The sequence below is a fragment of the Lethenteron reissneri genome, chromosome 25, assembly GCF_015708825.2.
Source record: "Lethenteron reissneri isolate LAM-NWPU_2019-01 chromosome 25, ASM1570882v1, whole genome shotgun sequence".
Lineage (NCBI taxonomy): Eukaryota > Metazoa > Chordata > Hyperoartia > Petromyzontiformes > Petromyzontidae > Lethenteron > Lethenteron reissneri.
In genome coordinates, this window is record NC_083803.1 from 11,258,467 (window position 1) to 11,279,967 (window position 21,501).

Here is a 21,501-nt window from a genome sequence, read left to right on the forward strand (position 1 = left end):
GGTGGTGAGCAGCACAAGCAGAGGTCGTCGGTTCGATTCGATCTCCAGGCGCGGCAGTTGAAACAAGTTTCTTAAATGCTCGCCCAGCCCCCCCACCGCACCCACCGCCTCTACCCAGCGGCATACATGGGTACACAACAGTTTGACGACCGACAGGTCGCATGTGGTGGAGTAAAGTGTAGGTACTCCCAACTCTTTCAAGATGCATGGTGGGTGGGGAAGAGTAGGCCAAATGTCCTCTAGGGGGGGGGGGGGGGCTATCTGGAGGTGTCTCTGGTGGAGGCTCTTCCACCAGCAGTCGCGTGAGCGAGCAATTGCAGGGCTGCGCTTTCACTTTTAAACTGAACGATAAATGCAACTTTTATATTATTTGGGTCTTTCGGTAAAGTCGCGTAGATAGGTTCAAATTAATAACAAAAAACTACGACGTTTCGATGACAATACAAGCGACCGTCATCCTCCTTACTAATGTGAACCTATCTACGTGACTTTACCGAAAGACCCAAAGAATATGAATTCCTGCAGTCACGAAAGCTTTAAGTCAAGATGATTTAACCTGCATTATTTTTACTCTAACAGGTAAGGCTCAGTGAGATATGTAGCTCTTTATCAAACGCGACATGGCCACAAGTGATAGCACCTACGAAATGGCTTACCGTGTGGACATTTATACCTGCCCACATATACTCTAAACGCGCACAGATTCTAAACGTAGAGGCAAAACCGGAGAAAAAAATCCACGCGACCAAGGAAAGACAACACGCAAACTCCAAATATACAGCAGCAGGCGTCAGGGTCGAGATCGAACCCACGACCTCCTGCATACCAGGCGAGGTAGTTAACATCTCACCGCCGTTGCACCCCTTAAACAAGCCCCACGTGTGATGGCTGTGGCAACGAACACACACACAGAGTTGATTCCCAACGAGACGACTGTGAGTTCGAATCCTGATTTGAGTGTCGACCCAGCCCATCATCATCATCATCTCCGAGGTGGATACAATGAGTAGCAGTTCGTGGAGAGTCGACTGTGGCCCTACCGTGGAGTGAGTTTCTGTTCTCCTGCCACGGGAAATGCGGAGACCGCGACCACCGTCTCAGAGCCGTCAATGTGAACTGGCAGCACCACTGAGTGAGTGGTCATTTGGGCAGCGAGATACCTTGGGCTAGTAGTCCTCAAACTGTTTAATACCATCAAATAACAATCAATAAAACACTAATACAATCGTTCGTAACGAGCACAGATTTGGCGGAACGGACAAGAAACATCGTTCGGCCGCTAACTCTTGAGGCCCGCGGCTCCACTAGTATTTGTGTAATCAGCAGAGGTGGGACAAAGTCATTGTTATGCAAGTCCAAGTCGAGTCTGAAGTCATCAAATTCATGACTCGAGTCTGACTCGAGTCCAAGTCACATGACTCGAGTCCACACCTCAGAGGTGGGACAAAGTCATTGTTATGCAAGTCCAAGTCGAGTCTGAAGTCATCAAATTCATGACCCGAGTCTGACTCGAGTCCAAGTCACATGACTCGAGTCCACACCTCTGGTAATCAGCTGAGAACTCTCGTGACCAGGACAGGGCCTCATTTACAAGAGTGACCGGAGCCTTCAGCCCGACTCATCAAGGTCGAGTGAGTTACTGCCACATGATAGGAGCAGCCACGAAGAAGCGGCGCTCAGCCACGACCAGTCCGGCATCTTGGGGACGATGAACAGATCGCGCCTCCCCAAATCAAGACGACTGCCCCCCCCCACCTTGCCAGGTTAATCAGAACACAATACACAGCGAGAGAGAGAAAGAAAGATATAACATCGACGACTTGAGTCAATATGCATGCGTTTGTTTCGCGCGTGTGTATTGATTGATGTGCTCAGTGTTACCACGTCGCGTGTTTGTGGGTTCAGTGTGTGTTGGGCATTGCTTTCACGTTGTGCGTTTTAACGCTGCAACGTGGCGCCGACGTTTCCCGTACGAGATTTCTCCTGCACGGTGACCATGCCGCAGGCTTGAGAGCCGCTGCTCTGCACTTTGAATGCTGAACGCTGCCGCGACTCTTTGGTCAGTGGGAGCGCCGTGCCCGGTGGGGGCCACGTGCTCGTTGGGGACCACGTGCTCGTTGAGGGCCACGTGTCCGGTGGGGGCCACGTGTTCACCAGGACGGTAAGAATGTTAATTCGGATGAACCGGACCCAGCGGCATCACCCCATCGCCTGCTGAGGCTGCACAGCTCAGTGACAAGCCGACAGTGGCTGTCTAACACAAGAGTCTCGTCGAGTCGCGCCATGGAAATGTGGAATTATTTTTTCTTCTTCTTCTCGTCGCTGGCTTAGGACCACCGACGGTGACATTCACGGTCTCGGTTCTCGATCGGGTACGGCAAAACATTTCACCTTTTCAAAAGAAGCCCTAAATGAGTAGCGGGGAGAGACAAATGCGGCCGGGCGTGGGGTTGACCTGGCCACCCTGTCGTGCTCCCTTTCCATTTTGTTTAACGAGACCAGGCAACGTTTCCCCTCCCCCATCGCCTCTTTGCCCGATCTCTAATAATTATTCATCAACTTGCGCATTGCTGGCCGCCGCACGCTTTGCCCGTTGGGTCCCGTGCCAGGCAACTGCGTGATGAATAAAATAAAACAACAAAAACAAGCAACTAAACCCTCGAGTTTCTCATAATCTGGGACCCGTGCCTCGGTTGGCCGATCGTTGTGAATACACTTCTCACGTTGAGTAGGAGTACACTGCACTTAAACGGTGGAACAAGACGTCTAATGCGGAGTGTGTGTGGTCTATAAATACCCTGTGGTCGATCCACTCGTCTCACTTGGTGCTCTGTTTACAGCGATGTAAGGAGGACCGCAAACGGCTGGAATCACGGGTTCCATCCCTACCCCCCTCCACTCTCCTCTCGCTCTCTGCAACGTTTCCCTTTCCAGCGACGTACTCTCGCTGCTCGCCCCAATCCCTCCCCCCCCATTGTGTGTTCGCGCCGTGCTGCCGCGTGCTGTTCGGCTCGATGTCCGACGTTTCGCTCCACGTGCGCGGAGCCTCTTCTGGAACTAAAGCATTACAGTTTATGTAGAAGTTCCCAGCACATTTTTTCTAAATGTTTTTTTGTATATTTTTTGTGTGTATTCAGGTGAGAACTCAAGAGACCAGGAGGAAGCATCATTTGCAAAGGGTGACCCGGGTCACACAAAAATAACAAAAACAATTACAAATAAAGTACGACAAGGGGAGCGAAACGTCGGACGTCGTGTCGAGCAGCACGAGGCACAGCAACACAGCAGCACGACCTCGAACACCAATGCAGCGGTGTTGGCCGTTTTCTTTTTAAACGTTAGCCCATGTACAACATCAAAGGCTCTCCCTGCCCAGGCAACCAATGATGCTCATCAACATTGGTAGATCTGACTCCGTGGTGGAAATTCCACATTTCTATGACGGAGGCCATTTCCTCCACAGAACAACCACCTTTGACTTGCCGCAAAACGGTAGCAATTTTATCGACCTTGCTGGGATGATGAGTTGAGTCTACCCACAACCAGGATGTGGAAATGCGACCTTAACATTTTGCGTGAAGTGCTTTGAGGTATGAAAACTGTCCGCGATTAACAGCGGATAAGAGGTGAAGGTGCAGTCCTGCAATTACCTGCTGACGCCACTGCTGGCGGAAAGGGCCTCTGCTAGAGGCAGCGCTAGAGGGTATTTGGCCTACTTTTCCACGCCGGCCAGATGTATCGAGAGAAATGGGAGTTCCCTCATTCTACCCCACCAGGGTTTTCGTGAAGTACATTTGGAATTGCGGCTCATGATGTTTACGGTCAGAAACTGGCAGGAATCTCTCGGCGTGTTTATTATAAAACGGCAGCAGTCGCTTGCGAAACCATCAGCCGCAACGCGAAGCTGGGCTGTGAATGCTTAAGAGTTCTCGTGTGAACACAGACGCACGTTCAGTAACATCATCATGCATTCCCAAGGCACTGCTGCGTGAAGACTTATTTATAGCAACGATTCCTTTCTGTAGCCAAATGTTCTTTTAAAATAAAACAAAAAAGCTTGAATTTTAAAATGATTCACGGGTGCATGAATGTTGGTTCGTAAATATATAAATAGGTCACCTGACCAACACAATAACGTTCAGTATGTACTGTGTATGGATGCATGCCAGTTAGTATAATGTACAGAATCAACCGTTTATAAGCACACCCACACTCGCAGTGTGCTTGTATCAGAAGTTGCCCTCGTCTTCCCTCCCACCAACTATTTTGGTTACTAGCGCTGCCCGCGCATTTGCGCTTGGATATAGATTAAGTGCAAAGCAAGCGATTTGGATTTCAAATAGACCCCCTGCAATTGGTGTCCACATTTACAAGCGTCTGCGCTTAATAAGACTTGCGGACAGACGATATTGGAGGTGGACACGATGACCCTCGACATTCCAATTTCCTCTGCTGTCCATGACTCGGTTTGGAGCGACGCAGTGAAAGGGGCCTTCCAACGACGCCATCATCGTTTACAAATGACGAACCCCCTCCCCCCCGCCCCCAATTGGATGTTCCGATGAGTTTTCTTGAATTTTAAGAATCGAAATCTTGGAAATTCGGAAAGGTGACGATTGTTGCGGGAACCTCCTCGGCAAGAGACGCATTTTGTTTGTCTTCGTTTGCCCGCGGAACGAACTGTTTTGGGAGATCCTGAGCGTGACGGACGGACGGACGCTGTGGATGATGCATGGCACACAGCGTAGACGCTGCGTGCGCATTTGCTGCACAAGCACACAAAACAAAACACTCAACACATTCATCAATGACACTGCTTGGCCTTGAAGTGAAGAGTAAACGATAGGTGACGTTTCGCGCAATGGTCCTTCATACCGTGTCAACCCATACGGTTTACCCCGTGTTCTTGTACAGGGAAATTGCGTTTCAGGTCCATACGGCGTCGAGTCGTTTCAATACGGGCACATTTTTTTGTCTATTTGTTTGTGCTTCTCCCTTGTGATGGGACTTTGCAGGATGAACGTTGAGATCTATAAGGGGCACGGGGTGACCAATAAGGTCTGAATTGGTCTGTAATAAGGTAGGGCACTGATGAGGGGTTGACAGGGATGGTCCTGCTTCGTGGCACTTGCTGTGCAGGGCCATTGCCCGAAACATCGCCTACTGTCCATTTCGAGCCCAGTGTTATTTACCAACGTGTTTCGTGGCGTGATGTAAAGAAGGGTGTGTTGCTTATAACCGAACGGTGCTTATATAGGGTGTGCTTAAAAAAGGCAGTGTCCACAGCCGCGCACTGACCACACGTGCTCAGGCAGTCGTTGGCGACCGGCCACAACACTCCACCCACCTCTCTCGCCGCGCGCCTGCCCCCACGTGAGTGCCTCGGCGCGCGCACATCTCTGGGCCCGTGACGCAAAATTCCCTCGCACGGGGCAGAGCGAGACGGCGGTGGCGGTGCCACCTGGCAGTGAGCCGCTTTCGCGGGGGGGGGGGGGGCCCACCCCGGGGGGGGGCCCACCCCCCCCCTCACCACCACGGTGTGCACTGGGCACACTTAGGAACCATTGAAGGCGCTGTTACATTTCACGCGGGCTCCGTAATTGCCATTACAAATGGTGCGGGCTGAAATTGAGCAATGTTTGCTTGAAGGGTCTATTTTACCTGCCGCGGGGTGTGTGTGTGTGTGTATATATAGAACTGCGAGGCCATTAAACGCGATGCTTATATAGATGCCGACCGGCCAGAGTGTGTCGACGTGGACGTGTGGGGAGGCGGAATAAAAGCGGCTCAGTGCAATGCGGCCCCTGTCAGTGCCAGTGTCCAGCACCGTGCCAGCAACGACTGACAGGCGAGGCTCCGCGAGCCTCTTCCACGAAGCGAGCCCAGACACGTGTGCGTCTCGGGCAGCACTGGGTTTTTATCCAATAAAAGTAAATAAAGACCCCTACAGTATTTGGCTGGGAGTTTGCGTGTGTTTTTTGTAAGCAAGAGCCCCATTTGTGTCCTCTCTGAGTTGGTGTTGAAGTCAGTCATGAAAAGTCTTAAGCCACCGGCGGAGGAGATTTCTCGCTCGCCGTGCGATCAATCCACGGCACGGACGATGCACACCATCCGTGCGAGCGCGACAGACCTCGTCGCGCTACGGAGGGTTAAACGACAATAATTTTTTTGGCATTAAAACTTCCACGTGGCCCAACCCGTAAAAACAACTGTGGGTCTGTGCAGTGTCCCGTATTAACGTTCGACACAGCAAGAACCGCCGCTACCAGATATCGGTACACATCAGTTCCCTGTCGCGACGCAAAAAACAGATGCCAGTTGGCGGGCCGCACCGGGTCAAACGCGGACAGGTCGCGACCACAACTGGCAATAAGCTCGTAAAATGAACATAAGCTGATTCTGAAAAAGGTATTGCAATCTAACGTGGTCACTCCAAAAAAGCACCGTGTAAAAATCACTAAACACATTGATTGGCGATGCTGCTTTGGCAGCGGTGCCAACAATAAGAACAAAAACTCAACGCATTGGTCAATACAACCGTGGCCTTAATAGGACATGTGTATCCCAGAACCGTCGCCTGGAACGTCGTCTATTGCATACTTTTCTATTTTTCCTTTTATGGCAGTGCTGAGCTCTTAATATAAACAATTGACCTGTCGTGCTTAGTTTTAATGAAAGTTGATCATACATGAAAACACGAATCACTGGGATTGTAGCTGAGCGTGTGTGGCTATGCAACCTCCGAGCTCCAGATGTCACCCGCTCAGATGTCACGATATCATTGGACCTTTTGCCAGTATCAAAGTAGGTAGCTTCTCACCCCGCTATAAATGCTGTGATACGTGCATTGTCTTTGTACGGGTCGCCTTTTGGCGTTGTTTTCTGGTCTGACACTGGAGAGACGAGGGCATAAACAAGGTTGCCTCTGGTATAGGCCAATCAGTTTCAAAGACAATGCACATATTATCAGAGGATACTTGTTTACATGTTTTACCACAAGGACGTGTGGCCAATGCAGACTTGATTGCTTGCAAAATGTATCTATTTGGTGTTTGAACATCTGAACAGCACCTGTTTTGTTTTGCCAGAAAGGGGTAAACACATATTCATGTTTTTCATACTCAGATGTCACTCCCTGCAGAGCCAGAGCGACTCAGGGCGCGCGTGTGACAGAGCGAGATTCCGTGCCCTCGTGTCGAAACCCATCGCCCAGCACCGACGCTTTAGTGACGATTCGTGACGTTGCCCAAGTTTCCATCCCACCGCTGCGGGTTTGTTGGGAGCCACGCGTTCTCAAGAAGCAAAGCGTTCATCACGTTTTGTTGCCTGGATCGTGCGAATTGGAAGAGGTTACGGGAGGTGCCCAGGCACATGGGAGTCGATTAATAATAATGATTATTATTATTCAACAATAAAAGATTGGAGGGACGCACAGATATCTGGCCTGGTCATCGCACGTGGGGCAGACAGCGGAGTCGCAGATGAGGAGTCAAGAGCCAGGGAATTGTGGGTGGAGCAGTGCCGGATGATCCTAGCAGCAAAAGTAACTATTACATATGTAGTAGCTACATATGTAGTAGCTACATGTGTAGTAGCTACATGTGTAGTAGCTACATGTGTAGTAGCTACATGTGTAGTAGCAGCTACATATGTAGCTACGGGCCCCGCACTTTCAAGGGCCCCGCGCTAAACGCTTTCAAGCTATCAATTCCGGTTCAGTGATTCTGCACTTGCTCTGTTACTATAGTACTATACCGCCTTCTACATTTAGGAACGACTCGGTGTTTAAGGTTAGCGATTTGTCGTATTATCTGGCTGCATAGCAAATTAAAAAAATACAATGACTTTACTATGCAAGTTAAAAATGTTTGTGTTTTAATAATTACGTTTTTTTTTATTTAGGCTCCCTTAAAATTTAGGTTAAAACTTTTGTGACTGCAGGAATTAATATTATTTGGTTCTTTCGGTAAAGTCACGTCGATATAAAAAAATTAAAGTAAAGTGAATAAAAAACTTTTAATAAAAAAATTAAATAAAAAATAAGAAAAATAAGAAAAAACACAGCGATGCGCGTGGCCTTCAAGCCGCACAGAGAGTGGGGGGGGGGGGGGGACTGCCGCGCTATTGACGTCGATGACGCCAACGCCGCCACCGCCGCGCTCACGAAGACCGTTGTGTTGATGGACGATGACAAAATCGTTCATCTGATAAGTTCTCAGAAGCCAGAATCCGCCGCCGGCGGGAAAACTTGGCCCGAGCTGGGCGTACGTTACCGCCCGCGTGTAAATAAAGCTGCAATTATCTTGTTTATGCGCACAAAAAAAAATATGTTAAGGGATATTGATAGTACGCGCATACCTCGGCCGCAGAACCCACAAAAAGCGACATTCAGCGCCGAACACACGGCCAGTGAGGGGGCCCTGTCCCTAGGAATGCCGCGTGTCCAGCCATCGGCCGAATTAACGGCGCATAATTTCTGGGCAGAAATAAAACTGTCACATGGCGAACTGTGGAGTCATTCAGGGCGCATGAAAGTGACAATGCAAGCGGCGGCGGCCGTTCGACGGACAACGGCACTTTGAAAATCGCTGCGAGGTTCGAATTTGCGCGTAAAATTGGAAACGGCATCGGTTTGCCAATTAAGCGCGCGTCAGGGACCCCGAGCGTTTCGACGTCTCGACTGGCGGTGGGTTGGTGGGTTGGTGGGTGGTGGTGGGTGGGTGGGTGGGGGGGCGAAAAGTGTTGAAAATATTTTCTTTTTACATTGAGGGTGAGTTGTATACGCGATGTAAACACAGCGAATTGAGGCAATGGGTGAGTTATGGCGGGCGAGACATAGGCAAAAGCTGTTAAGAGACGAGGACTGTTTACAGAGTGCGCGCGGCGGCGGCTGTTAGAGTGAGGGCTGTTAGCGCGCTCGTGTTTATACGCAGACGCTCGTAAATTACCTTAAACATTTATTCGCTGGTAATTTTCACATTTGGTGGATTTTAAACATTGACACTGGCAGTCTGGGCTACAAGGGCTACTCCTGTGGCTGCTTGGGTTCACGGTGGGGGGGAGGGTCTTTAATTGGCATGAATATTCTGTTTGTGCTCGAGGTTACCGGCCGCCTCGTCGAAATGGGCTCACGGGGGGGCGGGGGAGCAGGGCCCAGTCCCAGCAGTCACGAACAATCATCACCACCCGCGTGTCGCAGGAGACACTGGTTACAACCAACGTCGGAGCACTGGTTTGGTCGCACTCATTCATTTATCCCGTTGATACAGAGTCCAAAGTCATCGTGGGCTCTTGCTCAAACGAGCATTGAAATTGTGTTGCTCATCTCCCGTCAACAACCGTGGTGGGATATTCACCGTTCCTATGACCGGAGCGGGTCATACCATTGGACAACTGCGCTGGTCTTCCCACACAAAGCGGTGAGTAAATGTATTAATCTTCTTGGTTCTTTCGGTAAAGTCACGTAGAAGGGAAGTAATACAATTTTTATTATTTTTTTATTATATTTTTTATTATTATTCTTTTTTTTATTTCATTACTTCCCTTCTACGTGACTTTACCGAAAGAACCAAGAAGATGAATCCCTGCAGTCACGAAATCTTTAAATAGAAATTTAAATGTATTATCCCTAGAGGGAACGACGAGCCTGAGTGCATACAAATACATTACTTGATAGCGCACCCATTTTACATGGCCATTGCCTCATTTACCAGTAGCCGCATAGACAAATTGCAAATTGGAACCGCTGAAGTTCCGCTTGCCGCAGGCGGGCACCGCCAAGTGAGATGGTCTTTACGGACGACGACGACGCGCACGCGAACGAGTTGTCAGCAAGGACGGCCAAAGACGCACCGGCGGAGCCACCGAGGGTGTGGAGGGTTCGCCCCGTGGCTCAGGGCCGCGGAGATGTCCCCCTCCAGCGGGGCAGGGACGCCGACGGAGCGAGCCTGGCTCGGCCACGGCTTCATTGACACTCGCCTGCGCCCCCCTCCTCCTCCTCCTCCTCCCCCCCGAAAATCCTACCGGGGGTCGCCACGTAAAATATTCCCAAGAAAATATTCAATTAAAGCTTTCGTGACTGCAGGAATTCATATTCTTTGGGTCTTTCGGTAAAGTCACGTGGATGTGTTCGAAAAATATAGCAAAACACTACGACGTTTCGATCGCAACACAAGCGGTCGTCACCCCTTTTCCTGATGACGGCCGCTTGTGTTGCGATCGAAACGTCGCAGTTTTTTGTTATTTTCTATGAACCTATCTACGTGACTTTACCGAAAGACCCAAATAATATTCCTCAGAAGTTATGCCCTGGGCCATCTCGATATTGGACATAATTGTCTCATGCCAATTATACTAAGTACGGACACTCAATCTGCTAGAGTCCCCCAAACGGATATATTGCAATTGACCCCAACTTGTGACTTGTGGCCGGACTATAACTCATGAGCCCATTGTTTATAGTGCACATGTACACACAAAGACAAGGATCCCCCGTGTAGCCTTTAACAGACTGTTGGGGAAAGTGCTGTTAGCGAACACGGCCGCCTTCGATGTTTATACACCGCACCAGGTCCTCAAGTGAAGCCCAGTCTCCACTTGTATTGGTCGTGAGTGGGAGCCAAACTTGGGTCACTGGTTTCGTAGCACAGTGCGCTAACCACTGCACCACCGCTCACCACACACACACACACACACCCACACGCGCAGAGTCAACAGTAAGTCATCACGGCTTGTGAAAGTCACAGGTCCTTACTCACAGTCTGCTCGGATAAATTATAGGAGTGGAGCTAAAAAGGTGAGCGGTAACAGCATTTACAATTTGTCACGACTAATGGCCAAGCCGATGGGGTATGTGCTCTGGACGGAGTAACGCTGACGGATAGTCATGCCCCGTAAAATTCATAACCCTTGTAAAAGATGCCAGCTCGGATAAGGGCCCCAGAATTCTACTCCCGGTGCCGGGAGGGGGCGGAGGGGGGGGGGGGGGTTGGGGGGGTGATTGCAGGAGGGAGGTCGGGAGGGGGTGGCTTTCGGACCAAGCCAAAAGTCAAAAAAGCGATCTCCTGGCTGATCAAACGAGCGGTGAGGCGGTGCTCATCACCTCTTTACAGCCCTAAGCCAGTGGTGGAAATTCCACATTCCTATGGAGGGGGTGGGGAAGGATAGGGGAGGGGGGTCTCCATAGAGAGGCTCCTGCTGTTTTGCCCACAGAGTGGGGCTGAAACGGATTTTATTTCTATTATTACTTCTATTAATTTTATTTTTTACCCACGTGACTTTACCGAAAAAACCTAAAAGTATGATTTAACCTACTCCGGAGAGAGGGATGAGGGACCGATTCAACCCCCCTCCCCCCAACCAGGATCTGAACTCGCGACTGCTGAGCCAACTGACCGGTGGGTATGAGACCAAGTAGGAACGCTATTGCTCTGTCGGTAAAAAAAAAACACGCATCCATAGGACGTTCAACGCATTCGTCAATGACACCGTGGCCTTAAATCGGGAAAATACATCATAGGTGACGAAACGGGCATTGGCACTTCTCCATGACACATACATAGAGGCCAAATAGGGTGGGGGGAAATGAGCGGAATACTGCACTCTCCAGCATGGGGCCTGATGGGAATTTGAAACATGTCATTCTCAATGCGGCCCCATCATGTACTCTGTTGAACTTCTTTCGCACCGTACGTAGCCAACCGCGCTGATCGGCGGTGCGGTTCCCGATCCGAGGTTTCCGCGGCCACCTTCCGATCCGCGGGGCCGTTGCGGATTCTGTGATACGTTTCGAAAAGCAACCGCGAACACAACCACGGGAGTGCGGGTCGACAGAGCTCGCGGGTCCAGAAGGGGTCGAGACACGAGGAGTTTCGTGCCGGCGGGAGCGGAGAGGGAATCTTGAGCCACACAGGCTGTTGGGGCAAGCGCTGTTAGTGGAAAGCACCTACGAAGGCCGGCACGGGTGGCCAACACCACACCCGGCCGTCTCCGTCTCCCCAGCGGTGATGTTTACAAGCTACACCGGGTACTCAATTGAGGCTGAGTCGACCCAGGGGAGGCCCATGAACGGTTCATTCCGATAATTGTCACCGGTGTTGGCCGTGAGCGGGGAATCGAACTTGGCTGGTCGGGATAGTGGTGCAGCGGTCTGACCGCCACACTGCCACTCACTCACTCCACTCACTCACTCACTTCACTCACTCCACTCACCCACTCCACTCACCCACTCACTCCCTCACCCACTCACTCACTCGCTCACTCACCCACTCACTCACTCACTCAATCACTCCACTCACCCACTCCACTCACTCCACTCACTCACTCACTGCACTCACTCCACTCACTCCACTCACTCACTAACTCGCTCACTCGCTCGCTCACTCACCCACTCACTTCACTCACTCACTCGCTCACTCACTCACCCACCCACTCACTCCACTCACTCACTCACTACACTCACTCACTCTCACGGGCACACTCTCACCCAGAGACTCTCACACATACACCCCCCCCCCCCTTCTCTAGCACACAGACACCCAGCCCCCCCCTCTCTCTAGCACACAGAGACACCTAGCCGCACCCCCCCCCCACCCTCTCGAGCACACAGACACGCAGCCCCGGTGGTTCGCGTCTGTCAGCAGTGGCCGCACGTCCCGCGGGTCTCAGCGACAGCTGCTGCAGCGCTCTCAGCTTGCCGCAGCTGCCCCCAGGAACACCACCACAACCACCACGACGGCCACCACCACAACCACCACGACCGCAAGCGCCGACCACCACCAACCACCACAGCAGCCATAACCACCACCGTAACCACCACGACCACCAACATCCACCACCGACAACCACCACCACCGCAACATTCTGAGATCAAATGTTGCACCCCCCCCTCCCCCCCATTGAAAGCGCGACTCGCCAGGGAGCCCCTCTCGTGCCCAACTCCCTGAGCGACGCGCCAGCCCGGACAGCCCTTTGCGGCGTGAGCGAGAGAGGGGGAGATGGAGAGATGGAGGGAGAGGGGGGGGGAGAGGGCACTCTAAGTGGCTGTTTTTGTGTCGTTTTGGGTGTTTCTCTCTCTCGCGAAAAAGTCAAAGAGAGCACAGCCGCGTGTGTAGGTCCCTCCTCACGCCCGGGTGACACACACGTGCACACGCACGCACACGTACACACGCACACACACACACACACACGCGCACGCACACACACGTACACACGCACGCACACACGCACACACACGCACACACACGCACAGGCACACACACGCACGCACACGCACTCACACGCACACACACGCACGTACACACGCACGCACACACGCACGCGCAAAGATAGGGGCCATCCATTTAGTAGGTACGCAAAAATCTGTGAAAACTTGACCCCCTCCCCCCCTCCTTGTAGTTTTTACACCCTCCCCCCCACCTCCCTATGTACGCCTGACGCACCCCCCCCCCCCGAATCCTATAGAACGGCCAATATTTAATCCACGCAGAAACGATCAAGGATTAATAATATTAACGCGTTTAAGCAAACAGACAGTCCACCGCCGGACTATCTAACTCATTTGAAGGCCAATGTAGACAAATTATTATCGAGGTGTCACCCCCCTCCCGTTTCCTATGCGTACATTGTCAGTAGACCCCCCCATACGCACGCGCACGCATTTGGGTTAACCCCCCCCACTCTCCCCTCCATACGTACGTACTAAATGGATGGCCCCATACCCCGTAGAGCCTCAATAAACTGTTGGGGCAATGGTGGTTAGCGAGCGGCATCTATGAAGGTCGGCTTGGTACACAAGGTGGGGGGGGGGGGGGGGGTGGCTCCAGCACCACGCCAGGCCGCCTTTGTCTCCCTCAGTGGCGAAGTTTACACACCGCACCAGGTACTCATTTGAGGCTGAGTCAACCTAGGGGAGGCCCAGGACCAGTGCAGATACTCGTCACCGGTGGTGTTGGCCGTGAGCGGGAATGGAACTGGGGTCGCCTTGGTTTGTAGCGCAGCGTAGCGCTAAACCACGACACACACACAGACAGACGTGCACACACACACACAGACACATACACAGACAGACGCACACACACACGGAAGGCGTCAAAGGTTTTGGCTCCATTTGTCCTCTGCCGTGACCCTAACAGCTTCGACTATTACCAATGCTGTCGAAGAACAACAACAAAAACCCATCTCTCTCCCGGAAAGCCGCGTGCCCGATGGAACGTGTACACCGACACGTGGAGGGACAGACACGGGAAGGAGGAGGCGTAGAGGACACCCCCCGTGCGCCTTCCACTCGACGTACCGTGCTCGGCACGTGCGCGTGAAGGAGGCCATCGAATGGCGGCAATGTGGCCCCAAGTGGTAGCTTCGCGGTTCAATTCCCAGCGGCCGCCCCGGTTAATACCGCGGTGTGTACGGCATTAACCATAAACATTCTGCAAAAAAATAAAAACGAGGTAGGGCCTTGCTGAAACGGAGTCACGAGACTCAGTGAGGCTTTTCTTGGTAAATCTGAGAAATAAAGTCCGTCTTCTGCGTGGCAGCGAGTTTTGGCGAATGGTGCAGAAGAGCATTGGCCACTTGAGGTGGAACGCCTAAGCGCGATTCGCTCCGTGAAACAACAACAACACAACAACAACAACAACTCAGTTGGGTCAGCACAGAAGAAAATATAATTCTAATCTGTAAAATGACAAGAAAAAACCCCCCATCACGGGACACAAGCATGAGTGCAGGCCGGAACGCGCACGGATTATGAAACGCCACGCACCGAGACGTGCCGTTCGTGCAGGGAGCCCCGTGTACGGCTTGCGCATCGCACATCTCTTCGTTGCGTCGTCCGATCACACGCGGCAGGGGCAAGATGCACAAATCGACCCCGACGCGTCGTCCTACAATCGGCTCGGTGGCGTGCCCAGGCTGCATCGCGCTGCTGCGCATGCCACCAGCGGCAACGGCAGCACGTGTAGCTGTGGGCTGCTGACATTTGCAAAGGTCTTGGAACCCACGGGGTCACCGCACGAGCTCACGGTGTTCCCCAGCCCCCCCTTCCCGCCCCCCGCACTGGGACGTTATCTGCATTCCGCAAAGCCACCCGGCAGACGGCAACCTACGAGGCACTTGAAGGCGCACGCAGGTCAGATAAACCGCGGTAATGTCACGCGTGAGCGTTCGTTTCATGTTGTAACTTTACGCGGAGTGGGCGCGGACAAACTTCGGACGGACGACGCACGTCTTACGCCCTCGAATAAATGACAACAGCGACAACAACAACAGCGACAACAGCAGCAGCAGCAGCGGTAGCAGCAGCCGCCGGTGCAACAAAGAAAGGGGGAAGCGAAGTTAGTCGCGTTCCGTAGCTGTTCAGCGTCGAGCACAAAGGTTACATTTGCATCGCAATCCAGATCGTGGAGATAGGCTTCAACCGTGACCCCGAACCTGACCTCATTGTATTCGTGTGTAGTTCACCCCCCCCCCCCTACCACAATCATCCACCATTCTTTATCCACCGTTGTACGAAAGCCTCCCAATATTTGGCGTCATCGCCCGCGCAAGCATTGTCAGTCTGCTTTGTGGTTACACACAATCCTGTTCATTTTGATATTTTCTCGCCCAACTCCAATGCCGATTGTGCAATCGGCACCATCTCACGAGCCGGTCTACGAGGAGCTCTCACAGCTCGCAGCATATCACCCTGTGCCAGATTGTCAGTGTACGGCTCTGGAAAATTATGTTTACTTATGAATCGCTACATCGGGGTTCTCTACTGAATCAGAATATTGATTTAAACTGGAGGAATCCGATGAACTATTTTGTTTTACAGATGTCAAGTCGGGGCACGGGGTATGAACGTTACAACAACAAACAGTACAACAACAAACAGTACAACAACAAACAGTACAACAACAAACAGTACAACAACAAACAGTACAACAACAAACAGTACAACAACAAACAGTACAACAACAAACAGTACAACAACAAACAGTACAACAACAAACAGTACAACAACACGCTAAGAGCGCAGAGTAGCACGTGATCACCGCATGGCAATCAAACCGTCATTGTTAACACTCGTCGCTGTTATCAAAGTGATCAAAAACTACATTAAAATGTGGATTTTTTTTGGGTGTGTGCAGTGATTGATGACTGAGCTGACACGAAATTTTGTTCCGGTTTCAAGTCGATTTTGTTGCACCAGGTGAGAACCCGAGGGACCAGGACGTGTCATGCCCAAGAGTGACCTGGGCCACCGAACGTGAGAAAAGCAATGACATGAAGACAACATGCAACTGCGAAGCGAACGTCAACAAACATTTACAATCTGAAACAGGTAGACTTCTCCACAAATCTGGCTGTCGCCTGATGAAGCTAGTTGTAATTACTGGCGAAACGTCGTACTCAGAGTGTAAACGTTGTGGCTTGGCTCTCCAACACACCGGTTAGTGCTGTACTAGTGACGAATTGGCCACGTTCTGTTTACGTGACAACCCTTACTAGTTGGCTGTGTCGGGTGGTGGCGGGTTTAACGACGCATTTATATATTTACGCGATCAAACCCAAGCAAAACCCCCTCTATTATGGATGATATTGGTCGCGACAGCCTACAAAGTGTTCAACTGAGTGGAGTTCGTCTCTTCTCTCCCTGTTCTGCATGGGCTTCCTCCGTGTTCTTCGCTTTCCTAAGAAAACACACAAAATGGTAACTGGCGTGGGCCAAACATCCCAAATTCTGGCCTTTCTTCAACTCGGTTTCGCTTTCTGATTAAGTAATTATTACTATTAATGTCGAGCCGAGGTCAATTTTAATACGAAGTTCATTTAATTTCGATCACCCCCCCCCACCACCACCCGCCCCCCTTTCAATCGCTATAAAATAATTGTGCCAACTCGTAAGATCGGAATGCTGCGTTCCTCTCGCACGTACATGAGCTCATGTTTTAAGCATCATCTGCTAACAATTGAAGGCACATTACATTGAATCATCTCGAATACCGGCCATGACTTAATGGAGTTTGTTACAATACACTCCGTACGTATTCGCTGTTGGCAAAGCCGTTGCGACACACTCTGCCATTTTCGAAAAGGTCACCCGTCGCAAATAGGCCTCGGCACGGTGGGTCACCTGGTGGATAATTCCCCAACGACTGTCATCACCCCCCCCCCCCCCATTATCACTGCGCCTGCCACTACCCCCAGCCGCCGCCAGCATCATCGCTACGCACGTCAACATCAGCATCATTGCCGCCGTCGTGTTAACTCGCTCCTATTATGATTCTATCGGTGTCAACATCTTCGCATCACCGCGATTCCCTTTACAGTCGGCGGTGACATCACCGCTGCCGTTATCGATGCAATCACGGCCACCATCGCCGGCCCCCAGGTATTGCCAGTTACAAGCACCGCTGCGAATGCTGCGGGGGGTGTCGTTGTTTGTAGTTTTTTGTCATGATGCTTTGTCAACCGAGGACAGCCTCGCCGAGTCTCCTCGCTCTCTGGAGCAGGAGGGCCCTGGCACGTGTTCGCAGGGCGATGATTGCTGTGTAACATCCAATCGAGTCATTTGCTGGTGAGTTTCACATTTGGCGAGCCGGCAAACACGACGCAGGCACACGGCGGCCTGCGCTCGCGCGTGCGTGCGTTGAACTTCTTTCGCACCGTGCGTAGCCAACCGTGCTCGTGGGAGGTGCGGGCTTCGACGAAGCTCTTCGTGGTGCACCCGACATCGCATCCGCACAAACCATGGCAGGAGGTGCGGACACACCTGATGCATAAAATAAAAATTCAAAACTTTCCAGCAGCTGTGGTCATCCAGAACGGACCGCACAGCGTGTGACGACGCAATGGCACGATCCGTAAATACGACGGAGACATCGCGGCGATGCCACTCCGCTGCTGCTGACGCGGTTGTCTGGCCTGACCACGTTGGACGTGAAATTGGAGTCGTTGCTCTGCACCTACAACAAACTAAACACAACAGCAAGCAGTTTTAAATAAATTAGTTTTACATGTGCTCCTGCGAATGAGATGTTTCACGGGATGTTTAAAGCGCACTGTGAAGCAGACGGCGCATCGTATTTAACGGTTAATACCACATCGCATTATTAATCAGGGCGGGCCGCTAGATTCGAACCGTGAACCTCTGCAACAAGCGCTGGGCCGCTGCCTCAACTCCGATGATCACACGGGTTGGCTACGTACGGTGCGAAAGAAGTCCAACATACACACAGATGCACGTCCACATGCGTCAGGCCCCCCAGTATGACGCGTCGTGCGTGGCCTGGCGTGATCCGTAGAGAGTCGCAATCACAATGTAATTGTCTTCGTGATATTAAACAACAACAATGCTGATGTAATTGCAATTGAAACTCAGTCAGTCTCATACTAGATTCGAAGCTTTCGTGACTGCCGGAATCACTATTTGGATCTTTCGGTAAAGTCACTTTACCGAAAGACCCAAAGAGTATGAATGCCTGCAGTCACGAAAGCTTTAAGTCAAGAACCAGGAGATGCGATTGACTCATTGAGACGGGTGGCGCACCGATGCCTCTTTTGCCAGGGCGACCCTGGGTTACATCGAGACGATTTCAGTTCACTGGACGATTACCATTAAAAGTAAAATGACCTCTAGTGTCTAAATCGTCGACCCTACCAGTAAACATTCAACTCGCTGGCGTAGACTCCGTGAAAGGCGCGCGGGTTGGGGGGCAATTCACCCCAACGCTCAGCACGACGCCGTCGCAAACCAACATCGTCGCTGAACCCCCTCGCCTGTTTAAGCAACGTAAGCGCGTGGGGCCACGGGGTGAGTTGCAGACTTTCAGGGCCCCCTGCTCCACTTACACCACGTGACGCCGATCCCCCAGCCCGCCCCCCCCCCATCGGCTAGGCCAGGCAGCAGCCAAACGCGTACCCCCAGAACGCGCGCCGCGCCATCTCCACACGTGTGCGGAATTAGCGGCGGAACGCTTCATCTCGTGTAGGGCTCCTCGACAAAAGTGTTTGATCCGCTCACACAATCCCGGAGCAACTCTCCAATCACCCCCTGCCACCCTCACCCCTCCCAGCCCCCTGGCGCGCGCTCTCTCTCTCTCTCTCTGTCGTAGATCTCTCCCCTCCCTCTCTCCCTGTGCACGGCACAAGGCAGCGGTGTCAGTGGAACAGGGCCACTCCGGCTTGAAGTCTGCAACTCACCGCACGGCTCACGCGTTTACGCTGTTTCGCCAGGCGAGGGTGAACCGCAGAGGGGAGCCGTCGTGGCTGAGCTTTGCGAGTGAATCGTCAAGCGCCCGGGCGCTTCGCGAAGTCGGCACCTGCGAGTCTGAATGTTCACTGGCAGGGTTCGAGGCGGCGGGTGCCATCTCTGGACCAATCCCCACGGGGGCCCTCTCCGCGTGCAGCGATCTCAGGCGTCTCGAGCCAGTCACCGCGGGGGCCACGGGGAACTCACTCACGCACTCGCGCACTCACTCACGCACTCACTCACGCACGCACTCACTCACTCGCGCACGCACGCACTCACTCACTCACTCGCGCACGCACGCCCTCACTCACGCACGCACACACTCACTCACGCACTCACTCACTCACTCACTCGCGCACGCACGCACTCACTCACTCACGCACTCACTCACTCACGCACTCACTCACTCACTCGCGCGCTCACTCACTCACTCACGCACTCACGCACGCACTCACTCACGCACTCACTCACGCACTCACTCACGCACTGACGCACGCACTCACTCGCGCACTCACTTACACACGCACTCACTCACTCACGCACTGACGCACTCACTCACTCACGCACTCACTCACTCGCCCACTCACTCACTCACTCACGCACTCACTCACACACGCACACTTTGGGCGGCAGGGTGGCATCGTGGAAACACTCGTGCTTCAAACTAAAACTAAACACATTTTAAAATGTTTTACCAGGTAAGGCCCACTGAGATATATAGCTATTTTTCAGAAGCGACCTGACAATCACACAATGATAGTTCAAGGCAGTGGCTTACCACGTCGAACTTTATAGCAGCCAAATACTCTCCAAACGCACGTTGATTCTAAATGTGGAGGGGGAAACCGGAGCACTCGGAGACAAATCCACGAAACCACGGGCAGAACCCACGGCATCCTGTATAGCAGGCGAGGTAGTTAACATCTCGGCTCCGCGGCGCTTCAGAGCGAGAACGGCTTGGGGCTCGATCTCTGACTCGGCTGCCTCAATGTTTGAAGCTTCGATGGGCTCCCCTTGTGCTCTAAGGGATTCCCCAGGTTCTTCGCTTTTCTCCCATGGCCAAAACAAATAAAAAACACCTACAAATGTAGCTGGCATTGAACAACGACCCAACGCTGAAAAGAAATGACTCGCAAATGACTCAGTGATGATTGCACATAGCGATATCTGCGAAAACCTAGCAGGACCTTCCTGAAATCTAGCCACGGTGGCTAGGAGATGTTAACTACCTCGCCTGGTATACAGGAGGTCGTGGGTTCGATCCCGACCCTTGCGCCTGCTGTATATTCGGAGTTCGCATGTTCTCCCCGTGGTTGCGTAGATTTTTCGCCGTGCGCTCCGGTCTTTGTCCCTCCACATTGAACAACGTGAATTTCCACGTGATGAGCCACTTCATTTGGCGAGCATTTGTGGCCCAGTCGCTTCTGATAAAGAGCTAGAAAGCTCAATGGGCCTTACCTGGTAAAAAAAGAAAGTGTTTAGCTTAGCTTCGTTTCCTGGGTAAAAACGGGTGAAACTCACGCACGGAGACTCACGCGCACACGCTCGCAATTTGGGTGTTTGCGCTTAATTTGGTCTCACTCAGCTGTGCGCATTTTTTTGTTTTTGTTGCACAAAGCAGCCCCAGGTGCCCAGCAGCGATTTCTAGCGTGGCTACTGCGGTAGCAAGCGACGTTGGCTGGGCACGGCAGCGGCGTACCTCGCGTGGGGCACGGGGGTGGGGGAGGTGCCTTGCCCCCCCAAACCCGGTGGCCAAAGCTACGAGTCGGGGCACCCCCTTTGATAACCACCGTGAGATATTTTTTTAACAACAGTGTAAAAATAACTTTTGAAACGCTCTTTAAAAACGCGGTTTAAATTTCGTTGTTGTTGTTGTTGTTGTATGAAAACGCTTTCATTTACGTTCCACGATTTATTTAAATGTAATTAGAGCAGTAACGTACTATTGCAAAAAAGGTGTAGTGTTGTTCACCAACACGGAGGCACACACTCTGGACTGGGAGGCAACACTTTTATTCAACAACTTCCCTAGCGGATAACACTGAGGTGATGTGGCTAACGATGTGAGTAGCGAGTTAACTCGAGACGAAGACCCGCAGACGACGGTGTTGTCATCATCTCACCGGTATCTCCCCACCACCCGCCCCACCACCACCCTCCCTCCCCACCCTCTTCGCCGAGTTTCTCGGCTGGCAAAGTTCCGTCGGGCACGAAACCGCGCCATCTCGCAGTGATGTCGACACTCACGGGACAGGAGAGACGAAGCA

The 21,501-nt window shown here is 52.1% G+C and overlaps 1 long non-coding RNA gene across 1 annotated transcript in view; it reads left to right on the forward strand.

Moving 5' to 3' along the window:
- The first annotated feature begins 1,459 nt into the window (after positions 1-1,459).
- LOC133347227 (uncharacterized) overlaps positions 1,460-21,501 on the forward strand; it is a 344,284-nt gene continuing 324,242 nt past the window's right edge. Inside the window, exon 1 of the long non-coding RNA XR_009755694.1 lies at positions 1,460-1,546. This is a non-coding gene — a long non-coding RNA (uncharacterized LOC133347227). The remainder of the gene's footprint in view (positions 1,547-21,501) is intronic.